This window comes from Petromyzon marinus, chromosome 24 (assembly GCF_048934315.1).
Source record: "Petromyzon marinus isolate PM22_M1 ecotype Great Lakes invasive population chromosome 24, UKy_Petmar_22M1.pri1.0, whole genome shotgun sequence".
Taxonomy (NCBI): Eukaryota; Metazoa; Chordata; class Hyperoartia; order Petromyzontiformes; family Petromyzontidae; genus Petromyzon; species Petromyzon marinus.
In genome coordinates this window covers 13,759,881-13,779,172 of record NC_133690.1, presented here as the reverse complement: position 1 = coordinate 13,779,172, position 19,292 = coordinate 13,759,881, and the positions used below count along the sequence as shown (strand labels likewise).

General features: G+C 43.1%; 1 long non-coding RNA gene across 1 annotated transcript in view; it reads right to left on the bottom strand.

Moving 5' to 3' along the window:
- Window positions 1–792: 792 nt before the first annotated feature.
- LOC116945567 (uncharacterized) overlaps window positions 793–19,292 on the bottom strand; it is a 49,120-nt gene continuing 30,620 nt past the window's right edge. Inside the window, exon 2 of the long non-coding RNA XR_012945219.1 lies at window positions 793–8,297. This is a non-coding gene — a long non-coding RNA (uncharacterized LOC116945567). The remainder of the gene's footprint in view (window positions 8,298–19,292) is intronic.

Genomic DNA, 19,292 nt, shown 5'->3' with positions numbered 1-19,292 from the left:
ACCTCTGTAAATTACCCACTGTCCCATTATGCACTGGGTGTGATCCCAATACACATCCCAAGCATCACGATGACCTTAAGATGACACGGGGGACATCCCAATGCTTGAGTGGCCTTGGATGTATACTTGGTAGCTGGTGTGTCTTTGCCCTATCGCACACTTGAGTGTCAGTATTGTTAAAGTGCAATGTAAGAATATTTGACCTTGTGTATAATTAAACACGTATCTAAGGTTCTGCTGTATTAAGAATATATTAACAAAGCCCACTGAATGGCTTTGGGTATAATGAGGTGATTATACTGTAGTGGTTTCTGGAACTATTTAAATTTGTACTATGATAACCTATCTCACCCGGATTCACCAAATGAACGCACCTGTCAAATTTAATTCCATAACATACTGTGTAGATATGAGTTTTAATATCAAAAAAATACATGAATAACGTTACAGGACTACAATATTAAATTGTACTTGATAACATCTATGGTTTGCTAAGCTTATGGGCAACCTTAAACCGCATCCGCACAAACCATGGCAGCAGATGCGGTTACCTGATGTACAAATGGAAAATTAAAACATCTCCGGTGTACGACTGTCGTCACCCAGAACAGACCGCGGAACATCTGACGACTCAATGCCCAATTGACAAATACAAAGGCGACACCTTCACAGCGATACAATCCCCCACCCCTGACGCAATTATCTTGACTCCACCAGCTCAATGTAATATAATAAGTTGTTGCTTGACATCAACATCAGCCACACGAACATTTTTTAGTAAAAGAGGAACACTTCACGGATATCCAATTTTTATTTGAATGCGAGATTTGGATGGAATGTGCTGCTGAGCCTTCGAGTGCCCCTTGTGGTGCCGCATCACCTGCTTGCACTGACAATACCTCTGGACTGTCACCATGACTGCTATCACGGTTTCCTTTACAGTCTCATGGCGGCTAAACATCAACACCTTAAAGTGGGTTGTCTGTGACCAGTGAACACCGAATTGCTCTTTACAAGAGCTGGTAAATGGTAAAAAAATATATATACAACTCAAAAGTACCGCGGGTGCATTTACGATGCACACAACTTTCCAAAGAGGTCTTTAAAGTTGTGAGCATTAGAACACAAAATATAGTACTGTGCGTTTCAAGGTTTTTTAACGTTAGTAAATGGAAGGCATTTTAAATGTGAATGTTGAGCATAATTATGACGATGGCACACATTTAATACATTATATTGCATCCGTAGGTTGGTAAGATTCTATTATCCAAAACCCGATGAACCACAACTGCTATCTCAGGCACTGAATTCCTGAAATTTTTGAGTGTATATGTGCATTTTATCTCCATATTAGTTTATGAATAAGAAGTCGGTTCATCGTGATGGTGGCCACTGAATGTATCCAATGGCATTTAAACGGAGTTTTTGGGTTCGATCGCATAAGTATAAATTCATAAAACCCACCACCACCTGCACAGCCAATTAGCAAGGTTTTTCACATAAACAGAACATGCCAATTCGTTACCAGTTCAGCACACCGGGGTGTTGGAGAGCAAACCCACAACAATTACCATTTAAATTGAGTTGCACGACAAATTAATCCTATTGTCTGCGTTTTTACATAAATCATCTTGCAGTTAAGAATATCACAGATATTCGGATGAGAACACTAATCTGCCAAAAGTACACCTTCACGTGAATGCACATGTGCTTCACCGCATTTCGTATTTAAAAAAAAACTATAAACTTTTAATTTGACCAGTTAAGGCCGCCTGAGCTATACAGTGCTTTTCGAGAAGTGACCTGGCCACAACTGATAGCTCAACGAAGTGGCTTATCGCGTGTAAATTTACCGCAAACATATATTCCAAACGCTTGCTTCTAAGCGTGGAGGGAAAAACTGGAGGACGTGGAGAACAATCTACACGACCACAGGGAAAACATGCAAACTCTATGTATACAGGCGTCAGGGTCGGGGATTGAACCCACGTCCTCCTGCAAGCGAGGCGAAGTAGTTAACATCTCGACATCGTGGCGCCTCAATATCGTGCAAGCGTCATGCAATGACGCATACTCTCTAAAAAATAGTTTGCATATTTGAGTACACACGTAGTTATGCAGGAAATACAATGGGGTACCTGAGTCTGTTTAGATGATGGCCTAACCCAGGGGTCGGCAACCTGCGGCTGGGGGAGCCGTATGCGCCCTTTTTAAGGAATGCTTTTTGATGTTATTCATTAAGCACCTCATATTCACACGCATTTGCAGCTCTTGGAATAGAGTGGTTTTTTTATCGAACTAGAACAAAATGTCTCCGCTTATATTTCGGTTGCTGATTTTGTATTTCAAGAGAGCGAGATAGAAATCAAATGTGTGGAACATCGCTGCAAGTCCTCACCGAAGGTCAGCGCAAAGAAGCAATGCAAATGTAGAACGTAATATGGCCAAGCTACGAGTTGGGCCCTCCATGGACAACTGCCACGAGATGTGTTTTTCAACATCAGCGTTAAAGAACAAAGACGTAGGCAAGAAGAGCCGCGATATGTAGCCCAGGTGTGAACCGTGCAAGGCAAATCAAATATTGGGATCCCCCTCTCCCCACCTGACGGATTGCAGCACCCCATGAGCTGATGATGTCGTAACGCCACCGACGGTGACACAGGTGGAAACAACCTGCCAGGATTGTGCCCCCCCCCCCCCCCCAACCTTTGCAACAAACAAAATATGAACAGAGAAACGTCTTAAAGCGACGACGCGCAACAGAAACATCCACGGATAAACCAGCAAATCTTCCGGGGGAGAAAAAAAAACCCCCCCCCACCGTATTAGAACGCTGTGTGCTATGACGATGTTGCCGTCAAAACGAGCGCCGCGTGACGAGCGCCGGCGGTGGCGCTTTGGCGAAAACGTGGGGCCCACGCGTCGCTCGGACGTTCCAAGCTCAAGAACACGCGCATCCTCGGATTCCCGACCACTTCGAGGGCCGAGGGCCGAGGACCTCGCGCGGTCATTTTCATTTTTTAAAGTCGCGCTCTGCGGCTTTCCGGTGCGTTTTCCACCGGTTACACGGCGAAGTACAACTCTAAAAAAACACACCGAAGAGCTTAGAAACCTCGATTTGAAGCTTTCGTGACTGCAATGATTCATCTTCTTTGGTTCTTTCGGTAAAGTCACGTAGAATGAGAATAAAATAATAAAATATCACAATAAACTTCTCACGACGTTTCGGCCACAACGCAAGCGGCCGTCTTCAGGTGAAAGGTACAGAACTGTCGGGACGACAGAGCTTCAATGAACGATGTTAAGATTCGTAGCGACTTTTAAGCTGGTTGGGAGAAGTGAGGCACCTTGACAAAGGGGTTTACATATCAATAGCTGAGGTATTAGCTTGTGACCGGTCACGGAAATGGCTATGTTAGAGTCAAAACCTACACATCCACAGAGGCAACTAGTAATTTAGCATTGAAATAGCTAAGGGATTAGCTTGTGACTGGTCACAGGAATGGCTATGTTAAAGTCAAAACCTACACATCCACAGAGGCAACTAGTAATTTAGCATTGAAATAGCTAAGGGATTAGCTTGTGACTGGTCACAGAAATAGATGTTAAAGTAAAGGCCTACACATCCACAGAGCTTTGTCAAGGTGCCTCACCGTTCACTCATTTGCACTCACTCGCAAGATGCTTTAACAGCCCAGTGACAATGTCAAGTGGAGCACACATTTTAAGTACTCGTTCACTGCGGCTCCATAAAAATAAAAATGAGTTAAATAATTTACTTGAATCCAAATTGTCCAGATTTTATTGTTCAAAAATATTCTATTATCGTTTTCGGAAATGGATTTGGTTTCGGTTTTGTTTTTGCAGAACCTTAGTGGTTATAGGTAAAGGTGCAGCCCTGCAATGTCTTCTGCATATTGCTGTTAATGGAAGGCCCCCCCCTGGATTGAGTGCTTTAGAGCCCCCCTCTGTAGGGTGTATTGGTCTACTCTCCCACTACGATTTACAGAAGAGCGTATACATCGTATCTGTATTTTACTGTACCATTAAAATAGTTTTTTTTAATTATAATAAACAATACGAACTTGAATATAAAGATGAATTTGAAATAATGGTACTTAATGTATAACCAGTATAGGGGTACTTGGCCCATAGATAAATATTAAATAGAGCGTTGGCCTGTGCACACAGGGTGTGAAAAGTGGTACATTCTTGTGCATTTAAAAAAAGAATAATTTCACATTGAACTCGGAACCTAGTTACCTTTCCGGTATTATTTTTGGGGAGGTTCCAGTTGGCAAAAACTAGTTGTCAGAAATGAAAACACACAAACACATTACAAACGACCAAGTTAAAAGTGCAGCCATGCAATTATTTCCTCATGCTACTGCTGATAAAAGGGCTTTTACTCAAAGGAGCACTTGAATTCCCCTCCAGAGGTGAGAGTTTGAAGCTTTTGTGACTGCACGAATCCATACTCTTTGGTTCTTTTGGTAAAGTCACGTAGGTATAAAATAAAATAAATCACGACGTTTCGGGCGGAACACAAGCGTCCGTCATCAGGTGGGAAAGCATGAGCTGCTGCTTAGGCAGACTGTGGGAGTTAACCCACACTTTATTCCATCATACGCTGCCGCGGTGAAGTGATGTTAACTACTCGCCTGGTATCCATGAGGGCGTGGGTTCCATCCCGACCCTGATGACTGCATATTTGTAGTTTGCATGTTCTCTCTCTCCCATTGGTCGCGTGGATTTTTTTTCTAGGTCTTCTGGTTTTTTCCCCCTCCACATTTAGAAACATGCATTTAGATTACTTGGCTGTGATAAATGTCCGCATATGCTATCATTTGTCACCAGGTCGTTTCTGGAAAAGAGCTTTATAGTTCAGTGGGCCTTACCTGGTAAATAAACAAAAATGTGTTAAGTTATTTTTTTATATTCTTGGTTCTTTCGGTAAAGTCACGTAGAAGGGAAACAATAAAATAAAAAATATATAAAACAATTAAATTCTCACGATGTTTCGACTGCAACACAAGCAATCATCATCAGGTGTTAAAACCACAGCAAGAACATTTGGAAAAAGTGGCGGTTTTTTCTTAACGTTTTTTTAAAATATTTGTATTCTTTTATTGTTTCCCTTCTACGTGACTTTACCGAAAGAACCAATAATATGAATCCCTGCAGTCACGAAAGCTTTAAATCAAAATGTATATTTTTTAGTTTAACTATGGTTGTGTACATATTTATATTTCTGGGTGGGCAAAGAGAGGTGTGTGGTGATGGGGAGTTAAGAAACTTCCACCTTTGTTTCAGCTGCCGCACTGGGAGAGTGCGACTCGAGCCGGCGGCTTTTGGTGGTAAGTCCAATGTGTGCTAACCATTCCACCATGGCAGCTTGCCTTCAACAAAGTGCATGACAAATACAGTACAGTATAAACAAAGTAAAGTTGCACAAATGGTAGCATGTCAAGAACTGGGACAGGCAGGGCAGCTGCCTTCCACTGAAAGGGGGTCTGTGTTATCTAGATAATAAAAATAAACTAATTCATTTATGGATTAAATTGTGGTTGTTGCTGTTTTATCCATGTCCATGATTTTTACACTTCGTTTCTGAATATATATTTTTATTTAGGCTTAGGTTTGTGAGATCTTGGATAATTATCGATGCAATTATAATTGTAATTGCATCGATTTTTACAGTGAAATGCTTGTTCATAGTTTACAAAGGCTAGAAATAATTATATTTCATATATGCATTAGTGTATTCCAGAATCTGTATGCTCGTGTGATTGGTTTGCTTCAAAATTGAAAATTATTCTTATTCTAGTGAGCGTTGTAAGCGGTTTACGTACATGTGATGGGACACGAATGATCGTATGTTTTCAAGTCCTTTTTTTCTCTATTTTTGAATATAGGAATGATTCAGGCAGGCATTGTTCAGTAATTGACATATTAAAGTTTTAGGAAATAGCTCTGCTAGAATGCGTTCCGACTGCTTGTGCCAACACCTAGGTTACTCTTGCAATTGAGAATAACCTAGTTTCACAAAATATCACTGGTCCTGCTTCTTTGATCATGTCCTAAGTTACTCCGTTTGGTCGTGGAGCTTTTCATATTTTCATCCTGCGAAAAGTAGTGTTTGCATCTTTAACAGTGACCTCCAGTACATTGTCCAATTAATTTAAAGACATGGATCAATGCCTGGGATGTATTTTATGTATCCGCACATATTTCCTCGACGAGTTTGAAGACTGTCACTTTCAGTAAATAATTAACCTATCTCAGATTTGCTGATGACAGTCGTTTATAACAACCAATGGATATGAATGAAAATTAATGATTCAATAAGTTATTTCGGTAAAGTCACGTAGGTATAAAACAAAATAAATAAAATCACGACGTTTCGGGCGCAACAAAACGAAACGTCGTAATTTAATTTATTTTGTTTTCTACCTACGTGACTTTACCGAAAGAACCAAAGAGATGGATCCCTGCAGTCACAAAAATATCAAATCTAGATTCAACGCATTACATAAAATTCGTGATCTGGTCCCGTCTGTAAAATGTGATTCCGGACATACAGTACCCTGGTGTCTACACACTAAGTTGCCTCTGTGGTAGTAGTTACATTGGAGAAACCAAACGACATGTCTCGGACCGCATTTGTGAACACAAAGCAGACCTTAAACACGGTAGGACCAACACCTCGGCCGTGGCAGATCATTGTTATAATTCAGTAGGCTCACATGACATTGACTTTTCCAAGACAGAGGTTCTTTGTAAGCCATCTGGCTACCATGAGAGATTCGTTCATGAGGCTATCCACATATACAAGCACAGAGACAATTTCAACCGAGAAGATGGATTCTGGCTTAGCAAGCATTGGAAAGATTTGATAAACCATTTCAGGTCTTAATTGATTGTTCACGCTTACGGTGGCTTTCAGACAGCATACATTAATTTTTCGTCTCCCCCCTCCTCTTTTCTGAACATAGATGGACTCGTCCATCTAAACAAACTGTCAAATCGCTATCCGTGGTGCTAACGTTTAAAAATAAATAAATACAAACCGCCACTTCTTTCAAATGTTCTTGCCGTTGTTGTTTTTTCACACCTGATGATGACTGCTTGTGTTGCAGTCGAAACGTCGTGAAAATTGTATTGTTTTATATATTTTATTGTTTCCCTTCAACGTGACTTTACCGAAAGAACCAAGAATATAGATTCAAGAAGTTAATCAAGGAGGCTGCAAAGTTGGGCTCAAGATAGATATCAGTAAAACGCAAGTACTGTACAAGTTGGCGAAACAAATGAAGATGTTTGATGGAGGAATACAGCTGGAAATGTCTAACAGTGCGCACACCTTATGCAATCATTGAAGGGGGACCAGGGTAAAAAAATGATGATATAAAGATGCCAGCGAGAGTGGGTTGGAGAGATTTTGGAACTTAATCTGATAGCACTGTTGGCTACGTACGGTGCCAAAGAACTTCAACATATCTGGCATACAAAAGCAAACGCATTGTGCCTAAGAAAGAATCTTCCAAATAGGGCATATCACCCACGATGACATGGGTTCGTTCGAAGCACAGACATTGGCAAAGCTAATGGAACAAAATTGTAAAAGTACGCCAAGACGCCTTGAGAGGTCCCTGCTTGATATCACATTTAGAGACAGTACAAGGGACACATATGGATTGGAGAACAAACACATGTGTGTATGTATGTTGAACTTCTTTCGCACCGTACGTAACCAACAGCGCTAATTGGAGGTTCGGGGGAAGGACAACAAACTAAAACAACATTCAGTTCTAAAGAAGTGAGTATATATATCCTTAGTTTTTTCGGTAAAGTCACGTTGAAGAGAAACAACAAAATAATAAAATATGTATTACTATAATTACTGCAGTCACGAAAGCTTTAAATCAAAATTTAAGTGAGTATATGTGCCCTCGTAAGGCAACAACACAGTGGTGGTTCACGACGCCGATTGTTGTTGCTGATGTTCTTGTTTGGCATGGACATATTTGTGACCATCGAGAAAAGTAAGCGGCACTGAGGCAGGACTCGTCGAGAAAAGGGACGATGGCTGATGGTCGAGGCTGGCGACGCAGCGGCAGTCGAAGGAGGGAGACACGGCGACAGGACGACCACCGAGCTGGGGGAGTAATGAGGTCAGCTGATCGTCGAGTCACGAGACCCGCGAGGGACAATGACAACTTGGGGGAGGCCTTCGTCCAGCAGCGGATGGAGCATGGCTGACGACGGTGAATGCGCGGGTGGCTTCGTTTCGTTTCCTGTGAGAGGACAAGCAGAGTGTGAGGCCCGCGAAATCATTTGGTCTGGATCCTGCCAACGCAACCGCAGACGGGACTCGAAATTCAATAAATCTAGGAGCAAACCTGCAAAAACATTTGCGAGTAGCAACATCATCAATACCAGCTAACACGCCTCACCAAAGAGAAGCAGTTCAAGCCATCGCATTAGGGGTGAGTTTATTAAATGTTTGACCAAATATAACAGGCAAATTTTTAAGTTGATAATTCTGTATGGCCCGCGAATGATGTTATAAATATCCAAATGGCCCTTGGCAGAAAAAAAGGTTCCCCACCCACCCCTGGACTGTAATGGATCAACGTAAGTCAACGATAATGTGATTATTGTAGAGACAAGAAGGTTACATTTACTCTAGATGGCAGTATTGCACTATACTTCAGGACATATGTTCACCCTTTGCCACCAATTCCAATAGAACATTTTCATACCAAAAACATCATGTTTAATTAACCTTTGGATACGACAGCAGTATTTTTTTTCTTTAAAGATAGCCTGACTGAATCTCAAGATTATTTTAACAGGCTCATGAATGAGATGTTTTGATATTTTTAAATGGAGGAAGCTGACATTTGCCAATAAAACCCACATCCATCACAGCGGGAATCCCAATTATTCTGTACTACGTTGGTTTATCATCGTCAGCAATGGTCAAACTACATTTGGATGAAGGTTCCCTTAAGCTGCCACCATCTCTCATGATCCTGCAATAGAATGATCCACATATCGCTCCATCTCCATTGTGGATGCCCTCTCCGATGCGTTACATTCTTTCATCAGTCTTCACCGCCGGCCATCATTCCTTCCAGCGCAGTGTTCTCCATTGCAAGGCCCGCAGGCCACTGGGGGCCCTTGGTGGCCTTTAGTGTGGCCTCTGACGTGTGACCCCCGACAATACACAGCACGTGACAACATCCACATCGCTTCAAATTCGTGGCGGCCCTCACGCTGATGTCTTATTGGCAAAAAGTGTCCCCCCCCCCCCCCCCCCGCTCTGAAAACGAGTAAAGAACACTGTTATGGAATGTTAAACTGTACTGGAAGCAAACTGAGCAACTGTTTCACAAATATGTTCCGAAAGTGGTGTATAATTAACTTTTTAGTTTAACATGCATGGACATTAGTGAAGAATACTTTTTTTAACGGCCTGTTCTCCCCAATGCCACTTAGTCTTTAACTGGTGCATGTTCTATAATCCACGTTTTCTCTATTTTCCTCATTGTAATTTACACGCATTACTCATATCTACCTTACGTTGTGATTTTAGTTTAAATTAATAGTCAACATTTGGTTGAATTTAAACATTTTTGTGCACGCCTGGAATCCAGCGGTTTAGAAAGCATGGACTCGGTGGCTCGTGCAGCGAAAAAGTCCAAAGTCACTGGGGCTGTAAAGCGGCCAACAGATGACACTAACCTCAATGTTTTTGTGAACCTGTACGGACGGAGCTTTGAAGATCATCGTCACACGTGCGTGGTGTTTTCTCCAGATTAATTGCAGTGCAATACCCCAGTGGGAGACCCTCTTTCTGCAAAAGTCATGGATTCACAAAATGACACGTAAATTGTAAAGTTATATGGGCGAATCAGGGAAGAGGGGGGGGGCGACCTAGGGTGAGATGTAAGAACACGGTGGAAAGAGATATGGGGACAATGGACGTGTCTAGAGAAGAACCAGGGACTAGCAGCACTTGGAGACAGAAAATCCGAACAGCCAACCCTGTACACTATTGGGACTTCTGGCCTTAAATAATACGACAATAGACTCTAAACCTTTGGCCTTGACAACAACAACAAAAACATAATTTAGTTGTGCAGCTGTGTCACTCCTCTGTGGGAAAATCCTGCAATTCTGTAACTGACATAATAGGCAATTGTACATCATGGCCACAATAACCACACAATGGGAAATAAACGTCTCAACTTCTCTTGCATGGTGTTCTGTCCTCAGTGGTGACATTGGATCCGATTTTCTATTGTTGGAAATTCGTATTCGTGAGCAGTGACTTCAGCCACTTGTGACCCAGGCGCCCATGTGCGCAGCATATCAGTTCGAGAGACGCCACGTGGACAAGAGGGCTTTAACTTTACAACGGGACAAGTTCAATGTTACAGTATCTTACGCGACACGGTGCACCGTGTCTCTCTTGCAGTTACAATACAATTTGGATTTATAAAAGCTTCTAACCGAGAGAGCTGTGGCGTAGAAGTTGGCACCCTGCGCTATAAACCCAGCGAACTGAGTTTGACTCTTCCGACAGGTCTAACATCAGCAGTGAGAGACATCTGAACAGTTCCTGGGACTCACCCCCCTTTCTTCACCAGCCCACACTCACTAGCATGGTGAAGTATGGGCAAACAGCGCCCATATGACGGAAAGGGTCTGCATTTTTTTCCTTCCTGATAGTGTCTAAATGAGGCCACATTTCAAGACGTTGGACAGAATCAGTGAGTAACTTTATTAAATAAATAGAGCGTGACTCAGTCATGGGCAGTGGAATAAAACGAGGTCTTGAGTATGGCTGGAACACTGAACCAACATTACCTTTTGCTAGATTTTGCAAGTGTCACAACGTGGGTTTCCATCGTCCAAGGTCTTGAAATCCTTCAGGTGGCTTTAAGTCCGTCTATGCCATCTGTGAACAAGAGCTTTAACCTGCTCTGTACGTACGTACCTTGAACTTGTTTCGCACCGTCCGTAGCAAACCGCGCTAATCGGAGGTGCGGTGGAAGGACAACAGACCAAACACAAAACAACAGCTGCAACTTGCTGTCGGTGATTACATCTACAGCTTTCTTTCCACGTTCCATTTCCAAACTTCCAAGATTGAAGCACCCTCCGCGTACACCTTAATCAAAGGCGATACGTGACTTTAAAAAATATATATTTACTTTGTTAAAGTTTCACGGTCTAACTTGCATAGTAACGCAGTGTACAAATATTACATTGACTGGAATGAATTTACGCTCTACTGATATTACAATTCCGAAAGCCAAAGACTGGGGGCGCTATTGCACGATGTTACGTCTGTCGCCCCAATGAGAATAAGATTAACAGGAGAGAGTACTCTATTTCAGAGGGAAAAAAATAGAACAGTTTTTTTTGTTACATTTTATGAACGGAGAAGATGCATTTTGTGGTAAATGTTGTGTATTACCTAAAATATAACCATTCAAAAAGCAAAAACATATCTTAAATGTACACACTCTCGTTTGATTGCAAAGGTTCAGTGGATTTGAGTCTGGCTGGTACCTGGATGGGTAAAAGCCCGGGGCTTTCAGGCGTTGTAGGCCCGGTGCTGCGATGTGGGTAGGAGATAGCATTGCGATGTGGGTAGGAGATAGCATTGCGATGTTTCACCCCTCCCGTATGCGTATTGTATTTTCTCCAGACATCTGCTCGGCCAGACATCCCAAAAGTCAAACCCTCCTGAAATTGTCACGTGACTCGATGAGGGTTTCATGAGTAAATTATTAGAATGATTATTATATGGTCAAAATCCTAAAAAGGGATTCTATTTAATATTCATTTACGGATTTACATTCAGTCAATCAGATGGCTGGAGAATGAGCAGATAATATCAGTACACACTTTAAATTAGCGAAGGCCGTTTTAACAGGGAACAATTCCGGATGAATATAATTCTACTGAACATCGGTCAGAAATGAATCTTGCTTTTTGAACGGCGTGTAACATGCATCGGGTGAATGAATAAATAACGTAAGTAAGTGCTGCTGGTATCGGACCTGTTACCTGCATGCACGACACCTGCACATAAGAGCGTGGAAGAAATGTGCCCTTTGATGTTGCAGTATTATCGCTTCTGCTGCTACTACTGCCGCTGCGACGGAGAGCAGTTGCACAATATGTGGGTGCTTCAGATATCTTAGCAGTGAAGAGCAATCTGCCCTCAACAGGTGCATGCTCCCACGACGTTCTCACCTCCTTCTGGGTTTTCATGTTTCATGGCAAGGGATTCATCGGCAGTGGGTAAAATCTTGAGGATTGACGGTAAATGCCTCTAACTTATTTTTTAGGCAATTTTGTCCGTCGTCGTTGTAAAATCGTACCGTGCAATGCGTTGCAATATTGTTTTTACAGAATAAACATGGGAACTCATCCGTAGCGATGTGTGGGACTTGTCGCTGATCCTATTTATTGGCGGGGGTTAACCTGTGATATTACATCCACTTATGCGTGGGGATTAATATTGCGGATAATAGGATGAAGAGGCCCATGTAAAATACGGGTTTTCAGGGACCCTATGACCCCCTTGAATAATAGGAGTTACGGGTAATAGGGTCACGGATAAGAGGAGTTCTACCATAACCGGAGTGGAATGGTGGTGCAGTGGTTAAAGGACCGCACTGTGAAACCTGCGAGCTAAGTTCGATTCCCAGCCACAGCTAACGTCAGCGGAGACTGATGTCTGAATCGGTCTTGGGCTCTCTCATTCGACAACCTGCACCGGCCAGCATGGTGAAAGTATGATATATATAAAATAACCACCGTGGTTGACACAGCATAGAGACGGCTTTAATCCAGCAGTGGATCGTTAAGAGCTTTAATTATTTAATGCAACATACTTGTAGTACAGCATTTGATTTTCAATTATGTATACACCACGGTACCGTGAAGGATAAAGGTATGAGGGCTGGGTGAAGACAGTTAACAGGGCCATACTCAAACGAAATTACATTCTTATTGTTAAGCTCTGACTTTGGCAATTGTGTGTGTGCGATAATGTACTGGGCCAATTCTTTGTGGCATGACAAAGCCACAATTTGTGTGTGTGTGCGTACATTTCATTCTGTGTGTTGTTCGGAAATGTTTTTGACTACCCCTTGTTGGCCTTGGCCAATTTTACGGAGCATTTACATCGCTATTTCACAGTGGCCACGTTGAGCATATCAAAGGACTGCCCGTGGTAAGGGTAAATGTGGGTACAGCAAATTGGCATACGCATGCACAGTAGAGAAGTAAACATAGGGGCAGATCAATGTCGCAGTGGTGAGCACAATGCGCTATGAACCCAGAGACTTGAGTTCAATTTTCGGTCAAGGCCAACATCAGTGGCGAGTGACATATGAACTGTTCCTTGGCCAAACCTGCTACCAGCCCACATTGACCAGCGTGGTGAAGTATGGTTGAACATGACTGACAGTGTGGGGAAGCCTTCATGCACTGATGGATTGATAAAGGGCTAAATATTATTGTTAGATTTGTTATGGCCATGACTACATCATTGGTGAGTGACATTTGAACCGGTCCTGGGCCACCCCTTTCACCAACCCCCACTAACCAGCGTGAGGCCTTCATCCAGCAGTGGATTAACAAATGGCTTTGAAAAATAAGCGGACAGATAACATTCCCTTCTTTCTATTCTCCACATATATAATACGATTTTTTTAGCCCATCACTCAATTGCCCTCCCTGAAATGTTATGTCATCCAGAAGCATGTCTAAACAAGACAACTTTTTCACTTGTTTCAAAATTTTGGGGACTCCTCAGCAGTGAGGCTTGCTAAAAAAATCCTTGCTGGGTTGCCAAAATGTTATTGGCAAGAGCACTCCCTCTTCACGAAGGGGCCAGTTTAATGCGAACACATCTGTATTGTATAAACACATTAACTGGTCTTGTGAAGCATTACGGGTACAAACAAATAAATACTCTCGCATACAGTGCAGTGTCCCATATGCCTCTCACTAGGGAATGGGTAAAGGCAGATATGTGAAAAGGTGGGATATGTAAACATCCATTGAGGAAAATAAACCCCGAACTGCTTTAAACACGCCTCACTGTTTAGAAGCGAGCGAATGTACGCTACATTAAGGCTTCATTTCTCAACGTGCAAAGGTCGGATTGTGAGCAACGACAGAAAACGACAGTTTCAACACGCACAAACACCCCGTGGGGCTCCGGAAGTCGAGAGCTGATTTTATTTGTCACACGGATGATGGTCCCCGCTTAGCCAGTCGCCCGGCTAGTTTACACGGGAGATCCGTGATGCGTGTGCACAGCAAAAACACAAGGGGCCTCCACGGCGGCGAGATGTTAACTACCTCGCCTGGTGTACAGGAAGGTCGTGGGTTCGATCTCGACCCCTGACGCCTGCTGTATATTTGGAGTTTGCGTGTCTCTCTCCCCGTGGTCGTGTGGATTTTTCTCCGGGTTTTCCCTCCACATTTAGAAACGTGCGTTTGGAGTATTTGGCTGCTTTATATTTCCACGTGATCAGCCACTTTGGTTGAGTTATCATTTGTTGGCAGCTCGCTTCTGAAACAGAGCTATAAAGCTCAGTGGTACCTTACCTGGTAAAAAATACACATATTTTGTTTTTATATAGTTTAAAATACCACAAAAATCAATATTGCAGAGTACATGGGTCCTTCTGGGATATCGCACAACTAACAAAAAAACTAGGTATTTGGTCGTTAATTCGCCAGGGTGCACACGAGACCCGTCGGATATACGACGCTGCAAATATGCTTTCATTTGGGGGAAAGAGAGGAACAAAAAGCAACCTCACGAGTACTAACACGTGCAGAGCCAGGCACACACACGGAGCACGAATATAAACAATAAGCGAAACGAGACGTAATTCATTTGCTCGGAGCTTTTTTTCCAAGACACCCCAGCCCTTTACAATAGTTGGATTATTCCGTGAAAACTGATCATCCGTGTATGTGCTGTCCACGCTACTCTCATGAAGCCCCCACACACACACACACACTGACTGGAAATTGCCTATTCCTTGCCTCTCACGTTCTGTGACTTGATGCAGCAATCGGCTTGTTGCAATGCTTTGCTGCATGCAGTTAAACAAACAACAAAAGATGCGAAATGCAAGCCGTTCGGATTTGCCGTGCGCTGATCGTTATCAGTGGCTGAGACGTAGGGGGCGACTGGGCAGCTTTGTGAGCAACCCAGAAGGGTTGCATGCTCTTATTACAATTAATTTTGCACCACAGCGCGGATTCGATACGTGATTGTTCTGATGGGGAGCTTTATGGGGGACACGATGTCTGCCTTCTGCTCTGGGATAGAGTAATTGGGTATCGGTGTGATTGGTTCACTTTAATTGATGTTGCAGGTGAACAGAATTTCCTTATCGTTGCTCAAAATTGCTGGAAATATTAGGCGGAGTGGGGGGGGTGAATTTACATTTTATTTTTCATTTTATTGCTGTACTGAACAAAGAGTCAGCTAGTCTAGACGCATGCATTGTGTGATGTTTTATTTGTTACGATTTTTTGTTTAGTAGTGGTGGCATTTTCTGCACAAACACCAAGCAAAGGTTATAACTTAATGCTTTAAAGGTCAAACTATGTGTTCCTTTGTTGACATATCACTGCTTTTGATCATAAAATGAAAGCGTTTGTGGGTCGCACTATTTCTCCGGCATTGAAATTATAAATGTTGCCAAGATCTACGGAATTAAACAAATAATTGTGGTGCTGCTGCGTTTGGCAGTGATTCACAAACACTATTAATCAAAACACTGCACACATTCATCAATATTGTGGTCTTAAAAGGAAAAAAATGTAAAACCGGAAAGATTTCGGGTAATGACCTTCTGCATAGCACATAGCAGAGAGGCCAGATCCGTGCAAGTGTTCTTATTAAGAGTCTTAATACACCTACAATAATAAGACAATTAAGATAACAGGGATCCCCCCCAAATGTAAGATCAGCATATTTTGGCTAACTCACCACTTTCACGAACTATTAATGCGTACAGAAAGACTGCAACAGCCTTGGAAGGCCAAGGTCGGTGGTAATGAGTGCCGTACCCATGGCGGTGCGATGAATGATCAGCAATGGAATTGGTGTGTATTGCACATTTCCTTGCTACTTAAAAATGTACATTGAGCTTGATAACAAGGCAACAACAGAGAGAGAGAAAATAAAAAAAAACCTTTAACCTCTTTGTGCAATGCGTGTCGCAATATCACATGTTAGTTAATGTATCCACCAAGGCACTTGGTTCGAAAATAAAAAGGAAGATAGCGCTGTTTGAACACTGTGTGACTATTGTAACTTTGTATGTGGTGCTCTGAGAGTGAAGGATGCAAGGGAGAGGTTGGAAGGTGGGGGGATAGTGGGTGGGCGGGGGGGGGGGCTAGTGGGTGGGGGGGGCTAGTGGGTGGGGGGGGCTAGTGGGTGGGCGGGGGGAGCCTACGGGGTGTGGGGTGCTATGGGTTGCTATGGGGTGTTGGGTGCTATGGGGGGGCTATGGGGTGGGGGGCTAGGGGAGGCTGTTTCTGTTTATTCACAAATACCCCCTCCAATACAAATAGCAAATTACACACGTGCGTGGCCACGCAGGCCCAGTGTGACGTTAGCAGCTGCGGGTTATTAACTTCTGAGAATCCCATTTGTACAGAGGCCCCAGATGCAGCACGCGCATGCTGAATGCGGCAATTACAAGCCTATTAAACACACCGTGTTGAGAGTGCGCGTTTCTCGTTACTCCGTGCGGATGCCTCTCGCAGCTGACCTCTCATTCTGTGCAATTTTTCACGTCGCCAGATTGAGGTGGCGTTTACCCCCCCCCCTTTTTTTTAAAGAAATGTGGCCATTTGAATCTTGATTTTTGTTGTTGTTACGAATTAATTAAATCGTCCGACAAGCGAGTGATGTATTAAACACGACATTCACAATTAGTGAGCGCTATCTGTATTCCGCTATTTATTCTTTTTTTTCACGCCTAAAACACACAAACGACCCTTGCAAAAATGCTACAGGCAACAGACGAGGTTTACCACCTGTCCTGGCTTTCACAGGATCATCCTCCTCGTTAAGGTTTCCGTCTTGGGAAATCTGATCGTCCTCCCAGGGCATGCGCGTCTTTTGCATAACAATGCATAACTCAAGACGATGTATTTGCACGCAATTATCCGTTCTTTCTGACATTGTGAATTTCTTCTTCCCATGAGATGTGTCCCAAGTTTTTTTTCGTACCTCTCCGACCGTGGCAACCCTTATCCACAGGCAGTGCCGGATTTAACTAGTGCGGGGCCTGTAGCATATGCTATAAAGGGGCCCTAAATGAAAACACGTAAATATTAAAATACAAATTGTTTACTTGTATAGTAAAGTAATTGTATTTTTTCATTTACTATACAGCCAGATAATACGACAAATCGCTAACCTTAAACACCCAGTCGTTAAGGCGGTATAGTACTATACTTATAGAGCAAGTTCAGAATCACTGAACCGGAATTGATAGCTTGAAAGCATTTAGCGCGGGGCCCTTGAAAGTGCAGGCAACGTAGCATGTGTAGCTACTTTTGCGACTAGGTATAATCCGACAATGCCCGCAGGTGTTATGCAAGTGGAGTGAGTGTGGTGCATTGCGAGTTGGGGGTGCGAGCTTAGAAATTTAATAAAAACACGCCGTCCCAACTCTGTCTGCAGAGGACAGCAGATGCAGTAAGGCAGATGATTATTGCCGAGTGTTATGCTTAGGCTGCCGGTGTCTGTCATTTAATCTTGTTTAATGTTAAATTTCGATTTAAAGCTTTCTTGACTGCAATGATTCACCTTCTTTGGTTCTTTCGGTAAAGTCACGTAGAATGATAATAAAATAATAAATTGATAAAATAAAGCACAACATTAAACTTGTTTAATTAAATTTGTTTAATGTTGTACTTTCTCAACAATTCCAACCTGACTGCCATTGGTGCCACGTCACAGGACAAGGTTGTTTGTTCAGATCGCTCGCAGAGGAGTACACCCCCTTTTTGTTGTTAGAATATCCCACGGAAGTGGGTATTCCTAAAGCTACCGCGTCCATATCACTTCCAAATAGGCAGAATTTTCCCACCCACTCTGCACATGAGAGTCACGGAGATCGTCCTAAATCTGTCTTGCAAAAAGCAGCTTGCGGTGCATGTAGAGAGAGCAGATGATTCTGGCCGGGTGCTGTGCTCTGCGTGCAGTGCCTGGAATTAATCTTAACATTAATAATCGCAATGCCGGAAGGTATGAAGGGAATGGAGCGAGGGAGTTTCATTTACTAATTTACTGCACAAATAAAAACCGAATCGCGGCGAGTGACTTGCACATGTTGTGACAACATCACCAAATACTCTCGTTGGACACTCGAGTGTGATTGTTTGGAACGTGGATGCACGTTGCAACTCGGAGGCAAATTTTTACGTCTCTTGGTGTGGAACGATTCCATTTGAATGAGCGTAAAAAAAAAATTCCTCCAGTTATTTTTCTTTACTCTTCCTAAAATACAGGCTGCTTGGATGTAATGCTACTGGAGACCACGGGGGCTATTTGTGCATTGGCCCGAGGGCCATTTACTCACTGTGACACGCTTCGTGTATCCGTTATTACCATTGCGATACTGCCGTGCTGCGCTGAATGTTTATTATACCGGATTTGAAAATCCAGAGGTGACCCACCGGGCGAGGCAGTTGAAAACAATGGGTGACTTTCTTCAATGCACCCCCATGACCCCCCACCCCTCCGCGGCCTCTGTCCACCACCCAGTTGAATAAATAGTGTACACCACAGTTAGTCGATTGGCATGTCACCAGCGGAGGGGTAAAGTGTGGGTACTCCCCATGTGCCCTCCCAAGACATCTTGCCAACGTTTTAATCGGTACCCTCCAGAGGGGCTGCCCTGGAGCTTCCTCCTGTGGCACTCACTTCTGCCAGCTCCGCCAAAGTGCAAATAAAGCCCATGCCATAATCCGATACGTGCCTTTTTTTGATTGGGTTTAGATGAGGGATGATTGTGTATCTTGTGCATACGAAATGAAGCGCACGCGCTCATATTATTACCACATCTTGTACAAATATTTTATTTTTATGTCCGAGAGAATACAGCGGTGTACTATAACCCACACTGCTGATAAGCTCCACGTAATGCAACCAGTTCAGAGTTACTGTTTATAAACAAACGCTGCTGATGAATGCAAGCCTGGAAATCCAACATGCC